General features: G+C 38.4%; 1 long non-coding RNA gene across 6 annotated transcripts in view; it reads right to left on the reverse strand.

The window, feature by feature from the left end:
- Positions 1 to 23,545, reverse strand: part of LOC112822085 (uncharacterized) — a 712,470-nt gene that overhangs the window by 493,678 nt on the left and 195,247 nt on the right. For 2 of the 6 annotated variants that reach the window (XR_012379505.1, XR_012379508.1), the window contains exons 1-2: positions 11,947 to 12,181; positions 11,740 to 11,810 (exon numbers count right to left, since the gene is read on the reverse strand). This is a non-coding gene — a long non-coding RNA (uncharacterized lncRNA). Of the gene's footprint in view, positions 1 to 11,739; positions 11,811 to 11,946; positions 12,182 to 23,545 lie in introns of those variants that run through there. The other 4 variants (XR_012379509.1, XR_012379510.1, XR_012379507.1 and 1 more) reach the window with 4 other exon arrangements.

Raw genomic sequence — 23,545 nt, forward strand, 5'->3', positions numbered from 1 at the left:
CGTCACTTATGTGTGACAACTGTCTCCCCAGGAAACTGTTGGAGCTCCTGAAGGGCAAGAACCACATTATTTTCTTGGAGAAGATGTTCAATACCCTTTGTGGAATGAATACTCAGCACCAACATGAACTGAATCCTGGGTAACCAGTAACCTCCTTCTTGCAGAATGCAGTGGCCTTTCCTCATACTCTACAACATTTGACACCATAGACTCCCTCTGAAATTATTTTCTCCCTTACTTTTTGTGTCACTGCCCTATCCAGGTTCTCCTTATACTTGTCTGGCCATTAATCCTGTGTCCCCTTTAGCTGCCTCCTCTACCATCTCCCAGTCCCTAGCTTAGAGACTTGACTTTATACCCCCTCTGTTCCAGGAAAGAACTTCTATTAAACCATCTCAACTGCAATACTCCCCTCTATGCTTATTAGTCTCCAGTCCACACCTCTAGCCCTAACCCTCTAACCAAGCTCTAGAATGTCTCCACTCTAAGATAGCTGCTCTCAAATTCAATATAGCCCCAAACAAAACTCATTATGTTCTCTTCAAGAAAGTTTCCTTATTTTTTGACAATGACATCACAATTCTCTCCAGCATTTTCCAGAGGATGTGCTATATTCCCATACTGTTGTGTAAGAAAGAGATACGTGTTCAGTTAAATGGGAGGTAAGTTGGGTTAAATACAATTAAAATGGCTTCTTTTCTGTAGGACTTCTCAGAACCTTTTATACGCTGATGTGTTTGGGGAGTCTCCAAAATAGAAATAGAGTATATACTGCTTACAAATATATTTGATTATGGGACTCTTTCTGGAAGCTCTTCTCAGGAAGGACCAGCTTCAGTGAACCACTTATAACAAGATCTTATCCTAGTCATCCTTGACTCTTCCTTCTCTATATCTAAGTAGTTACCAAATTCTAATAATTCTTTTAAAATATCTCTTTTTCCATTCCTGCTATTCATACACTATTTTAACTCCCCTGATTTAGGCTTCCAACATTTCACACCTGGATAACAGCCTTTCTGTTAATTCCTTTTCTCCTCTTATCTCATCCACCTGTCTAAACCTCCTCAACCATCATTTTCATTACCCACATAGTTCTCTTGTTTAAAAAGAAAACAGAACAAAACCAAAACACCTTCTGTTCCCAGGATCAAGTCAAATTGAAAACCTGGGATGTATCATCCTTTTCACCAGCCTTATTCCTTCCATGGCTCTAGCTGAGTCCTCCATCCAACCAGGCTGGTCTTGCCATAGTCAATTAAACATACCATGCTTCTTCTCAACTTCTTTTCTCTCCTCATTCACCCTCTTCCCCTTTGGGGTAGGCAGGTAAGATGCATAAGGAATGGCAAATACAGGAATGGAAACTACAGCTCTCCCCTCCTGTGCCCATGGCAAATTTACTAATTAATCATAACTCTCTCTTTCAGACCTTAGTCTCTACTTCAGAATCTTTCCCAACACAAAAATGTCAAAGAAAAATATTTCATAGTATGAGTATATTCAAATTTCAGTGTCCACTAATAAAAGTTATTTTTTTAAAGGACTTTATTTTTTAGAGCAGCTTCAGGTTCACAGCAAAATTAAGAGGAAGGTACAAAAATTCCCATATATTCCTTGCCCGCACATATGCATAGCTTCCCCCATTTTCAACACCCCCTGCAGAATACATTTGTTACAACAGATGACTCTACATTGACATGTCATTATCACCCAAAGTCCATAGTTTACATTAGGATTCACTCTTGATTTTGTATATTATATGGGTTTGGACAAACGTATAACGACATGTATCCATAATTCAATATCATACAGAATATTTTCACTGCCTAACATGCATACAGTTTTATTGGAACACAACCATATTCATTTGTTTACATCTTACCTATGGTTGCTTTCATGATACAACAGCTAATCTGAGTAGCTGCAACAGAGACCACATGACCCACAAAGTCTAAAATATTTATAATCTGGCACTTCAGAAAAAGTTTGCTGAACCCTGAATTAAAAGACCCTGTTGCAGAATCAGAGACCTCAGTTTGAGGTATCCTTAATAAGATTCACCGAAACTCCATGCTGCCTAAACTTTCTTTTCTTCGTGTCTTAATGACACCCTAACACCCTATAGTTAGTGTTCCAAGTCTTCTTCCCTTTCCTCAATCCCTTCTCTGCCTGGACCTCCTCACTCTCAGCAGGTACCTCACTTCTCACCTTATTAAGAACACAGAGCCTACTTATAAGTTACTTATTTCACTTCCTTTACTCCTATGTGAAACAAAAACTACTCAAAAAACAAACAAACAAACGAACAAAACCTGTAAGGCCTAGCGGTATCTTCAGTGTCTGGCAGACCTTTGTTCAAGTCCCAGCTCTGCACTTACTGGCTGTGATCCCAGGCAAGGCCTCAACCTCTTGGTCTTATCATATATAAATCTGGCTGACAAGCCTAGCTCAGACGACCGCTGTCAAGATGAAGTGAAACAACATGTACTTGGCATACAGCAGGCACTTGATAAATGCTTTCTTCATTCCATCTGACACCAAAACACTAAAAGGTCACATTTATTGAAAGCATATTGTGTGTCAGATACCTTATATTCATTATCTCATTAAATTTTGAGAGAAATACCCAGATAGGGGTTCCTGGGTGGCTCAGTTAGTTAAGCGTCTGCCTCTGGCTCAGGTCATGATCTCAGGGTCCTGGGATCTAGCCCCATATCGGGCTCCCTGCTCAGCGGGGAGTCTTCTTCTCCCTCTGCCCCTCCCCCTGCTCGTGCTCTCTCTCTCTCTCAAATAAATAAATAAAATCTTTAAAAAAAAAAGAAATACCCAGATTGAAGCTAAACCATACTGTCTACCCAAACATGTTTCATCAATTATCCACCTTTCACTCTCAGTTCTCACCTCTGATGACTTTACTCCTGTCCACATACAGTCATACACAGAAACATGCTCCATTCTCCTCTCAGCCCTGCCACAATCTCATATTAAGGTGTTTTATCTCCTTTCCTGAAACAATAAAAAAAAAATCCCTCAATTGCTCACAACTTGGTTTCTTTTGTTTGGTTCAATCTATGAAAACAGCTATTCCCATTTAGGAACAAATGGTTCCCAAGATTACCAATAATTATTAGCTGCCAAAAATAGATGGTTTTGTGTTGGTACTTATTCTGTTTTTATAGCAAATACTATTCTAATCACCAAAGATTAAACAGACACAAAACAAAACTCTCCTTGGCTGCCATAACAACTCACTCTGGTGGTTTCCTTTGCTTTTCTGAGAACTTCTTTTCGGTCATCTTCATTGGCCTCTACCCTCTTCCCCATCCCTCTCTCTTGTCCTCTCTACTCTTCTCTTCCCTCTTCAGTTTACTTCCTAGGACCTTGGCTTCAACCAGCAGTACTATGCAAATCTAAATTAGCTGTGTCTAGCCCTAAAATTCTTTAAACTTTTTCTTTAAATTTTTTATCCTTTTTCCAAACCATGGGCGAAATGTCTATTCATATTTCAAACTCAATCAAGGGCAAAACCAAAGCTCCCTTAAAATTAAGTCTTTCTCCTGAATTCTCTACTTTGCTAAATGATGCCATCATTGAGAGTTAAACTCATAGAATCATCGTTTCTTTCTTGCTCTTCAATACCTTGACCCCAGCAGCTGCCTCATGTTTATCTCTAAAAATGTTTCTCCTGTCTCCTTATCCTCAAGTCCTCACTTCACAATCCATCTTTGATCCTTACAGTTCTAATTCTTCCCTCACTGCTGCAGTGAAATTGGTCCTGCTAACATCACTGATATCCTTTATGTTGCAAAACCCAACAGACGCATTTCAGGTCTCCTTTAACACTATTCCTTTGGTAATATTTGAAACTATCATTCCCTCTTTCTTAAAAGTTTACTCCCTTGATTTCTAGTTTCCTTCATACACATGCCACCTATGTGACCTCTTATCATTGGTATTTCCTTCTATTATACAACTTATTTACATCACACACTTGGCTAGGCGCTCCTTGAAATTAGAGGCCCTATGTCTGCTAATACATAATAAGCACAAAGTAAATATCTATTAAATTAATGAGTGAATTAATTCTCTTTCTGCTAATTCTATTCCTACTGTCACCACTCTGATTGAGCCTCTGGTTCCCTCTCACCTGGCCTATTATAAGAGTTTCCTAACCAGCTTCCTCCCTTTCAGTCTGCTCCAAACATTTCCAGGTACAGTTGCCGAGTACATTTTCCTAATGTAGATCTCTGGATCACATGTCAAAAACCATTCAATTGCTCACAAAATTCAACTAAACTTATGAATTTGGAATTCAAAGCCACTAAAATAAAAATCCACTGTTTCCTGCATGGTTTTCTAAGACTATTGTATAATAATAACCCAACACCCAACATGGCCTTTCAAGTTCCTTGTGCTTTGGTTCCCAAACTCTTTCTATTGCAATTTTTTTATCCTTTAAGGTCTGCTTTCTCCATAATGCCTGATTCTTCATAATTCCTGATCCTGTATGTATTAATAACTTTTGATCTTCATTATTCTAATCCATACAGCATTGTAAATACTACTTTGATGAGCCATAAGATTTCTAGCCTATTGTTATCAATAGTGATTGGCCTTTTGAGTGACCTACTTTGCAAACTCCCTGAGAGCAAGAGCTATGTATTCTTTATCTCATATTCCACTTCATAATGCATTTTCAACAAACATCCAGTGAATTAATACTTAACTGTGTCATATGTATTAAAATACTTTGCATTCAATTATTTCCCATCTAAAAAATACTGTCCCTTAATTCCCAAGTTCTTCTCCAACTTCAATCCTAGCCCGTCCTTCCTTTTCCCAGTGAAACTCCCTTGAAAGGATTGTCACAGATGCAGTCTCTTCTCTCATACCTCCCATTCTCTCCTTAGCCCATGGCAATCTAGCTTCCTGTCATCCCTCCACCCAAAACAGTCTTGCAAAATTAATCACAATCTCTTTGTTGTGAAATAGAGTGTGCCCTTTTTAGTCTTTAACTTACTTCACATTCCTGTTGAAAGATGATCCCAAGTTCTTGTCTTGAGCCCAGAATTCACCTGAGCTTCATATTTACACATCCAGTTCTGTACTAGACATCTTCAGCTGAGTATGAAACCCAGCAGAGTACCCAATAAATATTTGTTGAATAAAGAATACCTCCCAACTTGCTCTTCTTGGTTTAGATCAGTGTTTCTTACTCTATTTTATCCTATGCCCCCTATTTAATAAATATGTAAAATCTTATGCTCCCCCACTATCAAATACATTCTGACATAGCTGCCCACCCTTCACCCAGAGACTTTTTGGATGATGAAAATGACCAACCCTCTGCATGTCTCCATCAGACATCAGACCAAGATGGTTCTATGGAGCATTGGTTTCTGATGTTTAAATTATTAAAACAGTATTTGCTTAATTTTCCAAATATAAAATTATAATATTAAATGTGTTTGATAGGCTTTTTTAAACAATATACAGCAACCTGGAGATCCTGACAAGCCCTTTGGGGAGTCACCCTTCTTCTACTGCTCATCCTCCAACCTGAAAATCCCAGAGATAGGAGCTCTCTAAGACAGAGTACAGCTCTAAAATTGTGTGACTTTAGGTTATAAAGTATTTAAATGTTTTTGACCCCTTGGCATAGTGGGCACTAAAGAAATAAACACCTTGAGCAAATTATAGAAAAGCATTAAAACACAAGTAAATTATTTTAAAACTTAGTTTATACCTGGAATTTCCCCTTCCTCTCCCTCATCTTCTCTCCTCTACTCTCCCTTCACACTTTTTTTTTATGACTTATTTATTTATTTTAGAGAGAGAGAAAAAGAGTGCAAGTGAGCACAAGAGGGAGGGACAGAAGGAGGAGAGAGAATCTCAAGCAGACTGCACATTGAGTGCAAGCGCAACACGGGACTCAATCTCACAACCCTGAGATCACGACTCAAGCCGAAACCAAGAGTCAGTCACTTAACCAACTGTGCCACCCAGGTGCCCCCCTCCTTTCACACTTCTAACCCCAATTCCTTCCATTTTCTTTCCTCATTTTCACTGTACTGATCACAGAGGGTGCTATCCCTACAAGCACCTGAAATTTATTTTTTTCTGGAGGCCAGAAAAGTAACTTGTCCATTTTGGAATTTTTATGAGGAAATACAAGTGACCATCTTCTTGGCCATGCCTGGTAGTCCAAAAAAGAGAAAATTTTTCAAGTTGCTCTGGGGAAGTCATCCAAGCAAGGCCGAAAACAGAGGTCTGCTATGTGCTTAGAGGGACTTACTTCCAGATCTGGCTTCCCCAGCAGAAGCTGGAGGAGAAGTCTTAACTTTCCCTGTGCTCACATCTTCATTTTCCTGTATCCTGACAGATCCTACCCTTGAACTGTTAGGATGCTAAACTACTCTGCTGAATGAAGTACTTTGCTCTTCCTTCAGTTTATTAAAAAAAAAAACAAAAAACAAAAAAAAACCTTGAAAACAGCTATGGGGTATTTTTTCATAGCACATTTTTGTTACTATAACGCTGTCTTTTCACCCCCAATGATCTAGCACATATTTAAGAGAGTTTGCCCTTCCAACAAAAGAAATCACACATTATTAAATCTGTTCTTATAAATGTCTCAGGGGAAGAAAAATATTACCATCTTCATTTTCAGAGCATTCTACAAGGAGTCTGTGAATATTAAAAGGGATTTATTTTTAGCCTTCAGTTCGCTCTTTAAGGACACACTCATTAGAGCTATGACAATATAGACAATTTTGAAAGGCTGACAGATTGGACACCCTTTCCTAAAAGAGCTATACTGGCTGACAATCAAGTTCAAAGCTCCAAGAACCTTGTAACATCAACTGTTTAAGCCAAAAAGCAGAAGCAAAGACCTGAATAACTTAACCAAAAACCTACGCAGAAAATATACCAGTGTGCAGGTCAATGACTCACCAAAAACTTTCTGAGCCTGGGGTTCCAAAAAGTTTTGTAAAATGTTTCTCAATTTTTACTCCATGCCCCGAAGTCCAAACAAACTATATATGTTGAACCATTATAGTTGATTCATGTGCTTCTCTTCAAATTTTCTAAAAGGAGTACACAGAAGCTGAACTGATAAAAGCCCTACTACCTAATCATGATTCAATGTATCACAAGTCTAAACCTTTGTGATGTTAAAGCTGAGGACTTGTTTTCCATTTTTCAGTGTCTATGGCCTCTTTCTAGGCATTAGCATTCTATTATCCTTTAAGTAAACATGGCATTGTTTGTCTAATATGTAAATTAAGAATAGAGTTTCCTATTCCATGTAAAAAGGAATTTATGGGACACAACTGAAAAAAAGGAGACTCAAATTCACTTTTAACATTATATTACGAGGTAAATTGTTTCTCCTTTTTTGCTTTTCTCATTCTTAATTTCACCTTTCCCTCTATCTTTTCTATTTAAAGCCCCACAGAAAGGAGCATTTATGTTTTGCTATGGCACCCTGGACTCATCAGCAGGGGTAGCTACAACCAAAAGCTTAATGAAATGTCTTTCCCTAACAAAAAATGTATAGGGGGATTTTTTCAATTGCTACATAATCCTCACTACTATTAAGTTATCAGGAAGGCTTTTGGGGATGTGTTAAGCACAACATTAGGCTGAGATATGCAAGTTTAGTTTTAGGAGCTAGGGCAAAACCATATTGCTTCTGCAAAATAGAGGTATAAATAATTTAAAGATAGAGAAAGGGGGGGGTCCCAAGAATAGAAGAAAACATGTAGGGAAGCTGGATGGAGCATGAGGGAAGAAGGGTCAAAGAGAGAAATCTCCAGTGTTGGCAAACTAAGAAGGTATTTCACAGAGGAGAATGTTCAATAGGGATGGTCAAGTGGTTTGGTGTGGGATATGCAAAGTAAACTCCCAACCCACCCCACCTCATCTCTCCTTCAGTAAAAAATACTGTAAAATTTTACTAAGATTTACTGCTCACTCACTCTTTGTGAAAGGGTACTCTATTAGAGAACCTCAATGAAAGCTGAGGTCTGTGGCTGTGGGTTGTCCTTGGACAAAAACAGAAAGATGTTTTGTATATATAAGAGACTGAGGGACAGCTGACATTTATGTTGCGCAAGGAAGGCCCAGGATATGATGCCCAGATTTAATCTACATAGCCACATGCTTCCTGTGTAACTAGAGGCCAGTCACTGAATCTCTCTGATTCTGCGTTTTCACCATTGTAAAATTAAGGTTATGATAACAGACTTTGGGGTGGTTGTGAGAATTATGGCTAATATGTATAAGATACCCACTATATGGAAGTTACCCTTTTGATGATGATTTTTTTTTTTTTTGCTATTTTTGTTGTAGCTGCTAAAAACTCTGGCCAAGTCTATGACTCAAAAAAACCCACAAAACAAAAACAAAAAACCTTTGAAATGTATGGCCTTCATATGTGTGTTATTTTTTTTCCAAAGTCTTAAACTAATTTATATTTTCTCTTCCTAATTGTTTAGTTATTATTTATATCTATCGTATTACATTACAACCTACATCAAAACCTTGTAAAAAGTGGTTTGTGTGTATGTGATAGAGTTTTTCTGCCTCTTATGTTCCCAGTTTCCCCATACTGAATTTTAGGGCATGATGGGAGTCTGTGAATTTTCTTCCACTTCAGATGCTGCTGCCATGTTTATGGTTTCATGGAGCTGTCTGACCAATAATTGGAATGACCTTGGCATTGATCAAAACCTGCCCTGTACTCTCTTGCCTTGTCCCTTTTGTCATAAAAAGGTGAGTCCAATCTGGGATTAGCAGGGGAGCATGTCTGTGGAAACCTGGTCTTATCTTCTTTGTCATTATGTCATCACCATCTTAGCTGACCAGACCCAACCATCATATTCATGGCAAAATGTCTGCCCATCCATAGGAGGCAAGAAAAAACAAACAAGGGACAGATAATGTTCCCATTCGACACCTGAGGGAAGTGAGGCCCAAAGACGTCAGTGATTAGCACAGAGCTTTCATCAACACAAACCTGGAATTAAAACCAAGCCAACCACTTTCCTGCATCCTGAACACTAGAATATGTGACCTCTTAACACACACTGATTAGTCAAGCAATCTATAGCTTGTCAGCACATCAAAGCATGCGCAGATTTACTTGATCCTGCTGAAGATTATAAAAAGAACAATCTGCAGATAATAGCTTCTACTGGCAGAGCTTATGCAGGGGGCAGGGCTCCTATCCTATCCTAGAAGGACTGGGGCTGCATGAGCCTCATCTCCACCTTTGGATTCTATTGCTCAACCATGAAAGCACTGAAACCTCAATACCACTAGTGTAATAAAAAGGTAGCACCTAGTTCCTAACACAAAGCCCAAGGAACTTTTAATTTTACATAAAGGAAAATAAAACTTTAAAATCAATATCAGATGCTTCAGACACTTAACAAGTGTGTTCATTTTTCCTTTCTTCTGATAACTTTTGAAGACACCACAAAGATTTGGATTTCTAAACTTTCTAGGAGTGGTTTTTTGTTTGTTTTTGTTTTGGCTTAGCAAAGAGCAAAGTGTGCAATATTATCAGATTCCTATATCTAGGAATACAAGACCTACAAACAAAAGATTTGGGAAGGTTCCCCTTGCCCCAGTGGTTAGGTAGGAAATATCTAGCTCTCCAGTGCCCAAAAATGCCAGGTGCTTACAGGATAATGCTTATACCTATGTTGAGGGGAAAAGGAAACATTCATTCTCCACTAGCAAAAGCTTTGAAACAGTTAATCCTCAATAAACTGAGCATGCAGGAATCTTAGCTGATTTTCAGGCCTGATTATCTATTCCTTAACATGTCTTTACACATAGTTTTTACAACTATATCAAGACAAAATATCTCTAGCTTTTACCAAAAGTACTTAATAATAACACAAGGAGAAATTTGGCAAAATGCTTATAAGATTGACTAGACATGAAACTAGTAAGCAAAAGACAAAGTATTACTGCCCAGGTACTAATATGGATTAGCAAAAAACAACAATGACATTCCTGAATAATAAACTTTTTCTTTTAAGAGCTAAAAAAAAACCCCAATAATTTTAATTTAACAACAAGCTTAATTTATATAAAAGGGAACAAAGTCAATATTATGAGAAAAAATCTACATAATTGGTATAATTAATTACATCTCTCAAACAAAAGATCTTTATATTGTGCTTCTCTATCAATCTAAGATTGTAGGCAATGATTACAATGGCACCGTACAGATTATCTAGAATATCGTGTCCATGCAGACAACACAACAATCCAACTTGTTTTCACAGGAAGAAACCACACTTAGATCCATCAAGAAGGGCACCAATTAGTTTTACTCTTCTCCCTCCCACCCACCCCTCAGGTTTTAATCATCTGTTGTATAGCAACTGTTGTAAATTATGGGTAACAACCACCTTGGAACTTCAATACCAATATAAACCAATACCCCACTGCCACCTTCTTGGCAATTTGCCACATGTGCTATTTTAAAGTTAGGCATTAGGAGGCAGCAAATGGCTCAAAACCACAGGCAAAGATAAATATTGTAGGAAGTTGGAAAAGAGACCTAAAGCTGCAAAGGCAGTGAGAACAGACCTCTTAAACACAGACTTCCAGGAATTTAGATTTGTTATGAGGAACAGCTAGAAGGGAAAACGGTTTGGCCCTCATAGAGTTGTAAAACTATCTGGATTCCATTGCCCATTTCTGCAGCTCTAAGAAAGGCTGATGGTCACCTGAAGGGTTAAACAACATAGGTCTTGGTTTCCTTTAATCTTGTTTTGTTTCTTGGCTCCAGAAACAAAGGTCTCTTGGTTGCCTATGTGGAATTCTCAGGTCGCACTTGCTTTGGCAATGCCCATGCTAATGCATATTCTGTTCAAGCTATCACGGAGACATTAGAACTGATTCGGCCCCATATCACTTCATTCTGACTAAGGCATTTATATATTTAAAGCATGACCATAGTTACTGAGAAATGCCAATGCGGCATCTACGTTAAAAAATAATACTTGTGACACGTACTCTAATTCAAGGAATTATGTCTTCAGATAACACATGTGTCTTATTTTGGGGAAGATGAAAACAGACTTTTCACTTTCCTAAAGGGAGAAAAATACCTCTAAATGAAGCATTTTTATTTTAGTTATAATGCTTGACTGAATTATAAGACATGTAGCTGAAGCCACCTTAAAAATTGTTTGATTGGTTTGTAATATCAAAACAACTCTTGCCTTTCTCTGGGTATTTACTTTGGAAAAAATAAACTCATATAATTTATGGAAGAATTTTATTTCAAGCACAAATAGAAAAGTCCTTAAAAAATATGACTACTAGGAATCAAAACTATAAATGTGTGAGGAAGACTGTGTGGAGCTTGAAACAAGAAAACATCTCCAAAGATAGTTCCCTACAATTTTTGCATTGTTTCTTAAACTGTTGTGCTAAGAATGCATACATTATGTGCCACACAATACTTAGCTATCAGAATATACAGGATAGAGCAGTAATGAAAAACACATTCAGTATTACGATAGTAATATTGTGATAAACAATTATACCAAACCAAAAGTAATTGCTATCTAAAAATGCAAATGCTCCACAAAACCTATTTTCTGTCTAGGCATGCATGATGATTCCAAACTCCTCCAATAACCAAATTTCAGCTTTATTACAACTGACTATTAAAAGTAATTGAAGAAAATATCACACATTACTTACTGTTTCTGAGATTTCTATGCCATCTTTCTGAATTCAAAGGGGGTGGAGAAGAATTACTGCCACGAGGAAGTCTAGCAGGCAAAAAGAGGGAAAACAGCAAGAATTAGTTGTCTGAAATATTAACATCTTCAGGTTTTCTTGAGGTACTTCCCACAAGATCCCAAAGGAAAGAAGAAAAAGGAAAAGTTGGAGAAAAACATCACACACATCCCAAGCCGACTTTCTCCACAAACCCATGCAGCTCCAAACTTTAAAGTAAAGGCTCAAATTGTTGAGCATCCTGATTGAGCAAATATCCGACTTCGGTATCACTGGTTACGTACACAATTTCAGTAAGACGAATGCATCTCCAAAATTACGGTTACTTTAATGTATTATCCAGATTTTCCCCCTGTTTCTCTCCCTTTCTCCCTTTTCCATTCACATTTTTCTTCCTACAAAATGCACATAGGTCTGTTCTTCCTTGTACCCTGAGTCAGGCCTGGCTTTGAAATGCATTTCAATCTCTCAACACAGACTGCTTTCATTGCATTTAGAGTCCCACTAAGGCCCAGCTTTAAAAGCTACTGATTCTTTTTTTCTTTAGCCTTCCTCACAAAGGAAGGGTATTTTGTAAATTACCAGCTCGTTCAGATCAACAAAAGGTACTTTCATAGAAAGCCCCATTTGATTTTGCTCAAATTTGATTACAAGGATGGAGAAAAGGAAAGGAAGTCAAAAAGAAAAACCCCAGATGGCTTTTTCATTCATCTCAGTGAATGAGCTTTATCTGTGCCTTTTGAAACTGTAGCAGTGGAAAAGCATTTCTGTTGGCTTAAAAAACTTGACAAAAATTATTGGTTTGCCATTTCTCATGTAACAGCCATTGGGAACTGGATGAAAAGACTTTTTCATGGGATCGCCTGCTTGGATCAAAATAATGGAGATTAGGTATTTCATTATAAATTACAGTGGGAGATAGAGCAGGCTGTCATATTAATAGCAACCTGCTCATGGCCTTCAATGGTAGCTATTCTCCTAGACAAAGGACCAAGGGGGTTGTCTATTGAACTTGTACTTTAGGCCTGATCAATTTTCTATCATCAAGGCAAAAGGTGAGATGACTAACAAAGGAATTCACACGAGTGACCTCATAAGCCTACAGATAAAACAGCTTAAAGAAGCAAAATACATCCTGAAATTATGGATGATAAACTATATAAAGAAGAAGAAGACAGAGTCTGAGAGCAGGAAAAGGAGAGAGCAATAGTCTATAATTCTCCTCTCCTTGGCCAAATGGACACATTAAAAGCTACTTGTTTTCAGCTGCAGATAATTGCAGCATTTGGGTTATAGTGGTCGGCTCTAAATCCTTCAGCCCACTTTTTTTCCTCAGCACAGCTCCAGTCATTTCACTCGCTCTTAACAACAGCATTGTGCTCAAGACAAAGCTTCTACCAAGAGTCACACTTAAAAAATAAAAACTAAAAAGAGTCACAAGCAACACAGGTTTCCAGATATTACACAGTAGACTGTGCATTTGTTATTTGCTTCAGGTTTCCAGCCTTTCGCCTTCCTCTTGTGCACTGACTTGGAATCTAAAGCTTTTCAAAGACTAAGCTGTACCTGAGACTAAAAGACACAGAATCTTAACGAAGCAGAATGAAACGTGTGATTCCATGAAGACTCCCTTGGAAGAGAGTGAAGATAAAATACTAATCCAAAGAACTAGTGCAGGACAGGTGATTAATTTTTATCCAATCACAAGGACTACTTTAGATTCCAAATTGAAGTTGTCCAAATCACTGTAGAAATTGCTAAAATTGTCTTTCCTGTTACATTTCCATGGAGTTTTCATCAACCTTTCTTAAAAAAAAAAAAATTGGCATTTCTGCCCTCTAGTCTCAGTATTCCTTGAATTCATGATGGTAATAGAGAATTTATGTTCCAGAGATAAAACCCAGGTTACCAAAGGTTACGGTTACCTGGAGATGCAGATACTCTGTAAGACTCTGCATACTACATAAAGCTAATGCAGAGTAAAAATACATGTGAGCTGGGCACCTGCCTGGCTCCGTCCATTAAGTGACTGCCTTCAGCTCAGGTCATGATCCCAGGGTCCTGGGATTGAGCCCCGAGTTGGGCTTCCTGCTCAGCAGGGAGTCCACTTCTCCTTCTTCCTTTGCCCCTTCCCCTGGCTTGTGCTTTCTCTCTCTGTCTCAAGTAAATAAATAAAATCTTTTAAAAAATACATATGAGCAGGATATATTTTCACTGTGCTGAGTATTTTTTAAACCCAAAGAGTAGTATAAGATTATCAATGTAGAAGGACTTCCAACTGCCTAAAAGCTTGAGAAAATACCATAAATATCACCCATGACAGCAGCTGTCAAAATAAGACTATATTTGAAAGGGCACTCTCGACAGGTGTAATGACCCCCCAAATCTTGGTCACAAGCAGTCTCAGTTCACACTCACACATATAGTAGTGATGACATAAGGAAGGTCATTTATATGTAGTTCAATAAAACAGGATATAGTATAATCTGAGGCATATATACAAATGAATCTGCATTTGTATAAATTGTCCTTTTTTTAATTTTTTAATTTTTATTTTTTTAAAGATTTTATTTATTTATTTGACAGAGAGACAGGAGAGAGGGAACACAAGCAGGGGGAGCAGGAGAGGGAGAAGCAGGCTTCCTGCTGAGCAGGGAGCCCGATGCGGGGCTCGATCCCAGGACCCTGGGACCATGACCTGAGCTGAAGGCAGACGCTTAACCAACTGAGCCACCCAGGTGCCCCCAAGTCCTTTGTTTTTTTAGAAGAACCCTGGATCCCTCAATATTTAAACTATTCAGAGAGACCACAAAGTTATTAAAGAGGAATTAAACAACATTGATCGAAGCCAGTGTGCAGGAAAGCTCTTCCTACTATTGGTGTAAATGTGGATGGGTATAAGTCTTCCAGAGGGTAACTGGCTAGCATTCTTTAAAAGTTTTGAAAGCCTTCATAACTCTTGACCTAGTTATTCCACCTCTAGGAATCTTCCGAGTAGAAACAATCAAAAATGCAGATAAAGATTTTGTTTTCCACAAAGATACTTATACAGTGAGTCAGATGGGATAGTGGTTAGGATTATAAATTCTAGAGCCAGACTAGCTGAGTTCCAATTACAACTTGATCAACTTCCAATTACAACCTTATAACTTTGATAATTAACCTATGTGTCAGTTTTATTACCTGTAAAATGGGAATCTTTAAAGTGTGTTATGAGAGGGCGCCTGGGTGGCTCAGTTGGTTAAGCGACTGCCTTCGGCTCAGGTCATGATCCTGGAGTCTGGGATCGAGTCCCGCATCGGGCTCCCTGCTCAGCAGGGAGTCTGCTTCTCCCTTTGACCCTCTTCCCTCTCGTGCTCTCTATCTCAAATAAATAAATAAAATCTTTAAAAAAAAAAGTGTTATGAGAATTAAATGAGTTAACACATATAAAGCACTTAAAAAGTGACTAATACAGTAAGTACTGAATAAGTATTAGCTGTTGTTATTATTACTATAAATGCTCAAAATCTGGAAAATTATCAGCTCACTTGTGATAAATACAACAGAATGCAATATGCCCATTCGAGATCTTGTTTCTTAGTGACATGGAAAAATATTCATACTTAAGTGAAAAACTCAGTATTCAAAAATCTCTATATTATGTAACCTCAACTATATCTATATCTATATCTATATCATCTTTATGTGCATTATGTGGCAATAGTACTTATTCCTGAACAATGTAATTTCAAGTGATATTTATTTCTTGTTATAACTTTTAATTTTTAAATTCTGAGTGAAAAATTTTAATTTAAAAAAATCCTTTTTAAAAAGATTTTATTTGAGAGAGAGAGAGAGAGCAGGAGCAGGGGGAGGGGAAGGAGCAGAGGGAGTGGGAGAAGCAGACTCCCCACTGAGCAGGGAGCCCAATGTGGGGCTCGATCCCAGGACCCCAGGATCATGACCTGAGCCGAAGGCAGACGCTTAACTAACTGAGCCACCCAGGCATCTCCCCAAAATTCTTATTTTTATAAGAGTTAGTTTATGAAGAAGTAGAACTAGGAGGAGCCCCAAAGACCATGCAGTGTTTATCTAATAGAGGTAGGCCAGGCTATGGGGAAAGTCAGAATCTAGTTCTTAGTTCTTAGCCCTAAGATCTGGAGACGAGATGTGCTTCAATAACTGGGAACTAAGCTCAATCCCTAAAATGCAAAAAAGTAAAATTCAAGCATAATAGATCCACAAAATTCCCACCCGAAGAAGTTGTAAATATCTGGGTTACCAAAGGTATCTGACAACAGGAAAATCCAGCACAATGACTCAGGGATGAACCTGGAGAGATATACACAATGCCAACATATACAGGATGTATGTAACACAAACAGCTTTGATTCAGTTAGGGGCAAAAGACAAAGCCAAGGAATCATACACATAAGAAGTTTCAACAACAGGGCCAGAGTAGTGACCTAATCAATTGCAGTGGCAGCTAAATATAGGACTGTAGGGTGCAACCAAGGAAAGGACTCTCTATGGAATGTCTAGAAAAGGGAGTAAAGACCAAGAGGTAGGCAGTTGCTTTCCCTCTTCCTACCCATGGGGAGCTAGAACCTGAAGACAGAAAGGGAGGTGTATGGAAGAGCAGAACCCTTCCCCCAAACCCTGCTGGGCCTTTTGTCAAGCCTGAACTAGGGGGTAGGGGAAGGATGTGGCGGGGGGCGGTAAGGGCAGTGAAAGGGGTGAGCCTAGTAATTGGGCTGTGCTAGTCTTTAGTAACTAACAGTGACTGGAAAGTTACCAGAATCTCCCAAATTACTATGAAGAATCAGGAATGTGACAGAGCATAGTCAAAGGTGAAGAAAGCAGAACTGAATTACTCAATACATGACTTACATGTGTATTATGCCTTTATTGCAAGAAAAAGTGTCAAAGCTAAGTGCTAGACTTTTGAAGAGACTTCAGTTAATAAGAAACAACATTCAAGAATATGAAAATGCCATATGATCCAACAATTCCACTTCTGGATATATATCCAAAAGAATTGAAAGCAGGAACTCAAACAGATATTTGTACATGCAGCATTATTCACAATAGCTAAAAGGTAGAAGCAACTCAAGTGTCCATAGAGAGATGAATGGATAAACAAAATGTAGTATTTTCAATGGAATATTATTGTATATTCAATGGAATATTATCCAGTCTTAAAAAGGAAATTCTAAGACATGCTACAACATGGTTGAATATTGAAGATATTACGCTAAGTGAAATAAGCCAATGCAAAAGGACAAATACTGTATGATTCCACTTGTATGAGGTACTTAGAGTAGTCAAACTCAAATAGACAGAGAGTAGAATGGTGGTTGCTGGAGGCTGGGGGAAAAGGAAAATTTGGAATTATTGCTTAATGGATACAGAGTTTCAGTTTTTCAAGATAAGAAGGAGTTTTGGAGATGGATGGTGGTCATAGTTGCACAACGAAGTGAATGTACTTAAGGCCACTGAACTGTACACTTTAAAATTATTAAAATAGTGAATTTTATGTTATGTATATTTTGCCATAATTTTTTAAAAGAATATGAAAAAATACAATAAAATAAAAAAATATGAAAATATTGCTTCCTGAACTCCAACTCTTTCATCTTATTATCATCCAATGGCAAGGAGAGGACAGAAAGGGAAAGGTAGGGGAAGAGGAAGGGAGACAGTGAGAAAGAGTGAGAGAGAAAGAGAAAGAGAGAGAAGGGCTGCTATGTGCAGTTCATTGTGCAATCTGTACAGTTCACCCAGAGACCACGGGGGTAAAATGGGGGTAAAATCCAGCCAGGATTTATGCTGACAAAGTGGTATGTCCTAGGGCTGGACTTCAATAGCTGGGAGGAAGGGTGCTATTTTGTAACTCATCCACCCAGAAGGAACATCTTTTATTAATCTGCAGAATGGCACTGCATGTGTCAACAGGCCTTGGAAGGGAGCCAGACTGGTATGCAGACAGATTAAGAATGATGATTTAGATTGAGTGGCAGAGTTGGTTATGTGCTCTTTATCAGTGAACTGGCCACCAATTCTCTGGGATAACCTTCTGCCTGGGAGTTTCATCATTGTCTTCTTCACAAGCTCTTCCCTGCCATCAATACAACCAGTGGTATCTCACGCACCAAGGCATATGATATGATATGAGTAAAATAATATGTAATATATAACTTGGCTTCTTTAAATGAGACAAGATAAACTGACTCCAGGTCTAAAACACATGGTCTTCACTTTTCAGAACTACAGGGAACCCCGTTCTTATACCACTTGTCTGTGGATGGTATTTAAAATTTACATTTCTAACCCTGACTTTCCACCCAAATTAATGCCATACTTAAGGTAAGCTACAGGACATTTCTAAATATATCCAAAATATCTATTTGCCCCATCCCACCAAAAAACAGCTCCCTTTCCTAACTTCTCTGATTCTGTTCATGTGTGACCCTAAGCGCCCAGACCCATAATACTGGTAATATATTTGAATCCTCCCTTTTCCTTGTGCCTTATGGTCAATAAATATGGGTCCATTTTTCCCCTTGATATGTTATATCAGACCTTCCAGACCTTTCCTAAGGTCATATACGGTCCTGAAAATATAATAGTTTCTCAGTGTTCTTTAATTGATCCTCTTGTCTTCTCTATGGCCTCATTCAGGAAGAGTGGTAATTCCCTTGATTAACTCTATCAACTTGCTCACTCATCTTTCTTGAAACTCTCCCTCTGTGGCTTCTTGGACTCCAACCACTTCCCTGATTCTCTAATCCCTCCAATTCCCTGTTTCTGACTCCACCAACTTCAGTGAGGGACTCTCCTTCATCCCCAAAAAGCTCTTTGACTTGATCTTCTTCATACTACACATTCCTGGCCATCTCTCCCTCTTCAGGATCACCATGATCTATATGCTAATGACTCCCAAATCCACCCTCCAGCACCAGTCCTAAAGCCAGCTCAAGTTCAAGTTCAGTATGCTAAAACCTAACCCCCACTGTCTTCCACAACTCTGCAGGGAATGAGGGAGCAAGTGAGAGGGGGGGACAAAGGGAGAGAGCGAGAGGTAGGTATAGAGAGAGAAAGAAATAGAGCCCAAACATGCATTCTTTCCGTTCTACATTTTTTTAAAGATTTACTTCAGAGAAAGAAAGAGAGAGAGAGCACGTGCAAGCAGGTGGAAGGGCAGAGGGAAAGAGAGAGAATCTCAAGCAGACTACCCACTGAGCACAGAGACTGATGTGGGACTCCATTTCACGACCCTGAGATCATGACCTGGGCTGAAATCAAGAGCCTAACTCTCAACTGACTAAGCCACCCAGGTGCACACCCCCCCTTTCTAGATTGGTAAAAAGCAACTCTTAGTTTCTCAAGCAACAAATGCCCATCCTTGTTGGTTTTTCTGTCTCAACCTCTAATTAATCACCCAAACCCTGGAATTACATCTTACAAATTTCTCTATGGTTTCTCCTCTTCTTTTCAATCAAACTCCTATTACTCTAATTAGGATCTGAAGCAGCGATGACTTAAGCAACTATAGTAATCTCCAAACTGAGCTTCCTTCCTAATCCTCAAAATTCATCCTCCACCTGGCCATTACAATGATGTTTTTAAAGGAAAAATCTACCCATGTCACTGCTCTAATTGAACCTTTCAAGGCTATCCAATGCTGTAGAGCCTTACTAGCCAAAATGCACCACCTGGAACCTTGTTAGAAATGCAGAAACTGGGACCTTACTCCAAGTCTAACAAATCAGATCTGCATCTTAATAAGATCTCCAGGTGATTCATATATTAATTCAAGTTTGAGAAACACTGGTCTAAAGAACAAAGTACTATTATTATATCTTCACCCATAGGTTCTTCACAACCTTCACAAACTGGTGCTCATCTATCTTCCCAATTTCAACTTGAGCCCCCTCCCCTCCACACCACTTTTCCCGCCTCAGGACCTCTGTACAAGCCATTCTTTGCCCAGAATACCCTTTCCTACTTTATCTGGCAATATCTGACTCATCTCTTAAGAGTTAGCCTAAATGTCACATCTTCTTACCACCTGTCAAGACCAGAAGTTTTATTTCAAGAGAATACAAAAGAGTAAGCAATGTTAGAATACAGTATCCATACTAGACATAAGTATTTTTCATGAAATTTTTTTTTCAATTTTATGTGTAAAGATGCATTCTGATCATGGTCTACAATGCATTTCTTACTACAAATAAAAAGCAAAAAAAAAGTCTTCGCTAAGTTCAGAGGTTTTGTCAGAACAGCCTCAGAGTTTTGCCATATGTGCACACCTCTTTATAAAACTGACTGAATTTTATAAAAGTAAATTTTTGCATGTCTGTTTCTCCATAAAACCATGAGTTCCTTCAGGGTGGGAGCTATAACTTTTCCATTTTTGAAAATCCAAATCCTAATACAATCAATGTTTATTGAATGAATGAATGAATAACAGCATTAATGAATAAAGTCCACTATTGTTCAGGAGAAGATCAATAGTTTCTGGTGTTGAGGCAGGGAGTAACAGAGGGACAAGAGTCACACCTTCGGGAGCTGGTCCAGGGTCTAAGAAAAGGCTGTGGCCTCCAGCTAAACTGACTTCAATTTTGAATCCCTACTTTGTGCCTTATGACTGTATCACCTTGAACAACTTACCTAACCTCACAGAGTCTCAACTTATTCCTCTGAAAAAAGGGTATGTTATATATTTAATTTTCCAAGCGCTAAGATAAGTGAGATAACGTTGCATGAAGTACTTAACACATTCTCCAGAACATAGTAAGCGCCCTGTAATTCTGTATTGGTATAAGAATTAAATATGATAATATTTACCACAGATCTGTGACATTGTAGGCATTCATGAACAGTAATTATTGTAGCTGGACAATTTATTGGGATTTTTAATATGACAGAATAACCTACCAAAAAATAATTAATAAAATAATCTCACAATAATGTCAGAAAAACAGACACAGAGATCAATGGAACAGAAAAGAGAGCCCAGAAATAGACCCTCAACTCTATGGTCAACTAATCTTTGACAAAGCAGGAAAGAATGTCCAGTGGAAAACAGACAGTCTCTTCAACAAATGGTGTTGGGAAACTTGGACAGCCACATGCAGAAGAATGAAACTGGACCATTTTTTTACACCACACGCAAAAATAGACTCAAAATGGTTGAAAGACCTCAATGTGAGACAGGAGTCCATCAAAATCCTAAAGGGGAACACAGGCAGCAACCTCTTTGACCTCAGCCACAGCAAATTCTTCCTAGAAACATCGCCAAAGGCAAGGGAAGCAAGGGCAAAAATGAACTCTTGGGACTTCATCAAGATAAAAAGCTTTTGCACAGCAAAAGAAACAGTCAACAAAACCAAAAGACAACTGACAGAATGGGAGAAGATATTTGCAAATGACATATCAGATAAAGGGCTAGTATCCAAAATCTATAAAGAACTTCTCAAACTCAACACCCAAAGAACAAGTGATCCAATTAAGAAGTAGGCAGAAGACAGGAACAGACATTTCTGCAAAGAAGACATCCAAATGGCCAACAGACACATGAAAAAGTGCTCAACATCGCTCGGCATCAGGGAAATCCAAATCAACACCTCAATGAGATACCACCTCACACCAGTCAGAATGGCTAAAATTAACAAGTCAGGAAACGACAGATGTTGGCAGGGATGCGGAGAAAGGGGAACCCCCCTACACTGTTGGTGGGAATGCAAGCTGGTGCAGCTACTCTGGAAAACAGTATGGAGGTTCTTCAAAAAGTTGAAAATAGAGCTACCATACGACCCAGCAATTGCACTACTAGGTATTTACCCCAAAGATACAAATGTAGGGATCCGAAAAGGTACGTGCACCCCGATGTTTATAGCAGCAATGTCCACAATAGCCAAACTACAGAAAGAGCCAAGATGTCCATCAACAGATGAATGGATAAAGAAGATGTGGTATACATATATATATATATATATACACACACACACATTGTATATAGATATAGATATATACAATGGAATATTATGCAGCCCTCAAAAGGAATGAAATCTTGCCATTTGCAAAAACGTGGATGGAACTGGAGGGTATTATGCTGAGCAAAATAAGTCAATCAGAGAAAGACATGTATCATATGATCTCACTGATATGAGGAATTCTTAATCTCAGGAAACAAACTGAGGGTTGCTGGAGTGGTGGGGGGTGGGAGGGATGGGGTGGCTAGGTGATAGACACTTGGGAGGGTATGTGCTATGATGAGCACAGTGAATTATGTGAGACTGTTGAATCACAGACCTGTACCTCTGGAACAAATAATACATTATATGTTAAAAAAAAAAAAGAAGAAGATAGCAGGAAGGGAAAAATGAAGGGGGAGAAATCGGAGGGGGAGACGAACCATGAGAGACTATGGACTCTGAGAAACAAACTGAGGGTTCTAGAGGGGAGGGGGTGAAGGGATGGGTTAGCCTGGTGATGGGTATTAAAGAGGGCACATACTAAATGGAGCACTGGGTGTTATACGCAAACAATGAATCATGGAACACTATATCAAAAACTAATGATGTAATGTATGGTGATTAACATAACATAATAAAATTTAAAAATGTGAAAAATAAACAAAAAATCTCATTTACATAATAACTATAAATAATTATATGAATATGTGTTTATATAAATTTATAGAAATATTTATACAAAGAATTAAAACAATTTCTTATTTTAACTTGGAATTAAAAATGGGACTCCCCATTCCCCACAGAAGAGTATCTTACTTTATTTCCTTTTTCTATAGCACATAGCACTTTTAACTATTATATAATCCTTAATTGTATGTTTATTATTTAGCATCTGTTTCCTCAACTAGAATATAGGCTGCATAAAGGCAGAAATACTGTCTGCTTTGGTTACCAAGCACCTACATTAGTACCTGACAGAGGGTAGGGAGAGTAAGCACTAAAAAAGTATTTGCTGAATAAATGGATTATCAGCTAAGCCTTTATGTCTCTCAAATATGGATTTGCCTTGGTCTGAGGGGGAGTTAAGAGCCTTCTCTGGTGAAAAAGAAAAGAGACAGATGGGACTGGCCACCCCCAAGCCAACCCTAAACAGGCCTTTGTTTAAAAAATCCTAGGCCTATAAAATTAACAAGTCTGGAAATGACAGATGTTGGCGAGGATGCAGAGAAAGGGGAACCCTCCTACACTGTTAGTGGGAATGCAAGCTGGTGCAACCACTCTGGAAAACAGTATGAAGGTCCTCAAAAAGTTGAAAATAGAGCTACACTATGACCCAGCAATTACACTACTGGGTATTTACCCCAAAGATACAAATGTAGTGATCCAAAGGGGTACATGCACCCCAATGTTTATAGCAGCAATGTCCACAATAGCCAAACTATGGAAAGAGCCAAGATGTCCATCAACAGATGAATGGGTAAAGAAGATGTGGTATATATACACAATGGAATATTATGCAGCCATCAAAAACAACAACAACGAAATCTCGCCATTTGCAATGATGTGGATGGAACTAGAGGGTATTATGCTAAGCGAAATAAGTCATTCCAAGAAAAACAAGTATCATATGATCTCACTGATATGAGGAATTCTTTTTTTTTTTAACTCCAAGTACAAACTGTATTTCTATTACAAGTATGTTAATAGTAGTAGTAGTAGTAGTAGTAGTAGTAGTAGTAGTAGTAGTAAAATAAAGAGGGGATGGCAGCTCTGATACTTGGTTTTCACGGCAAGCCATGGAGCTT

The sequence above is a fragment of the Callorhinus ursinus genome, unplaced genomic scaffold (genome assembly GCF_003265705.2).
Source record: "Callorhinus ursinus isolate GAN/ISIS: 27379988/994484 unplaced genomic scaffold, GSC_fseal_2.0 scaffold1, whole genome shotgun sequence".
NCBI lineage: Eukaryota > Metazoa > Chordata > Mammalia > Carnivora > Otariidae > Callorhinus > Callorhinus ursinus.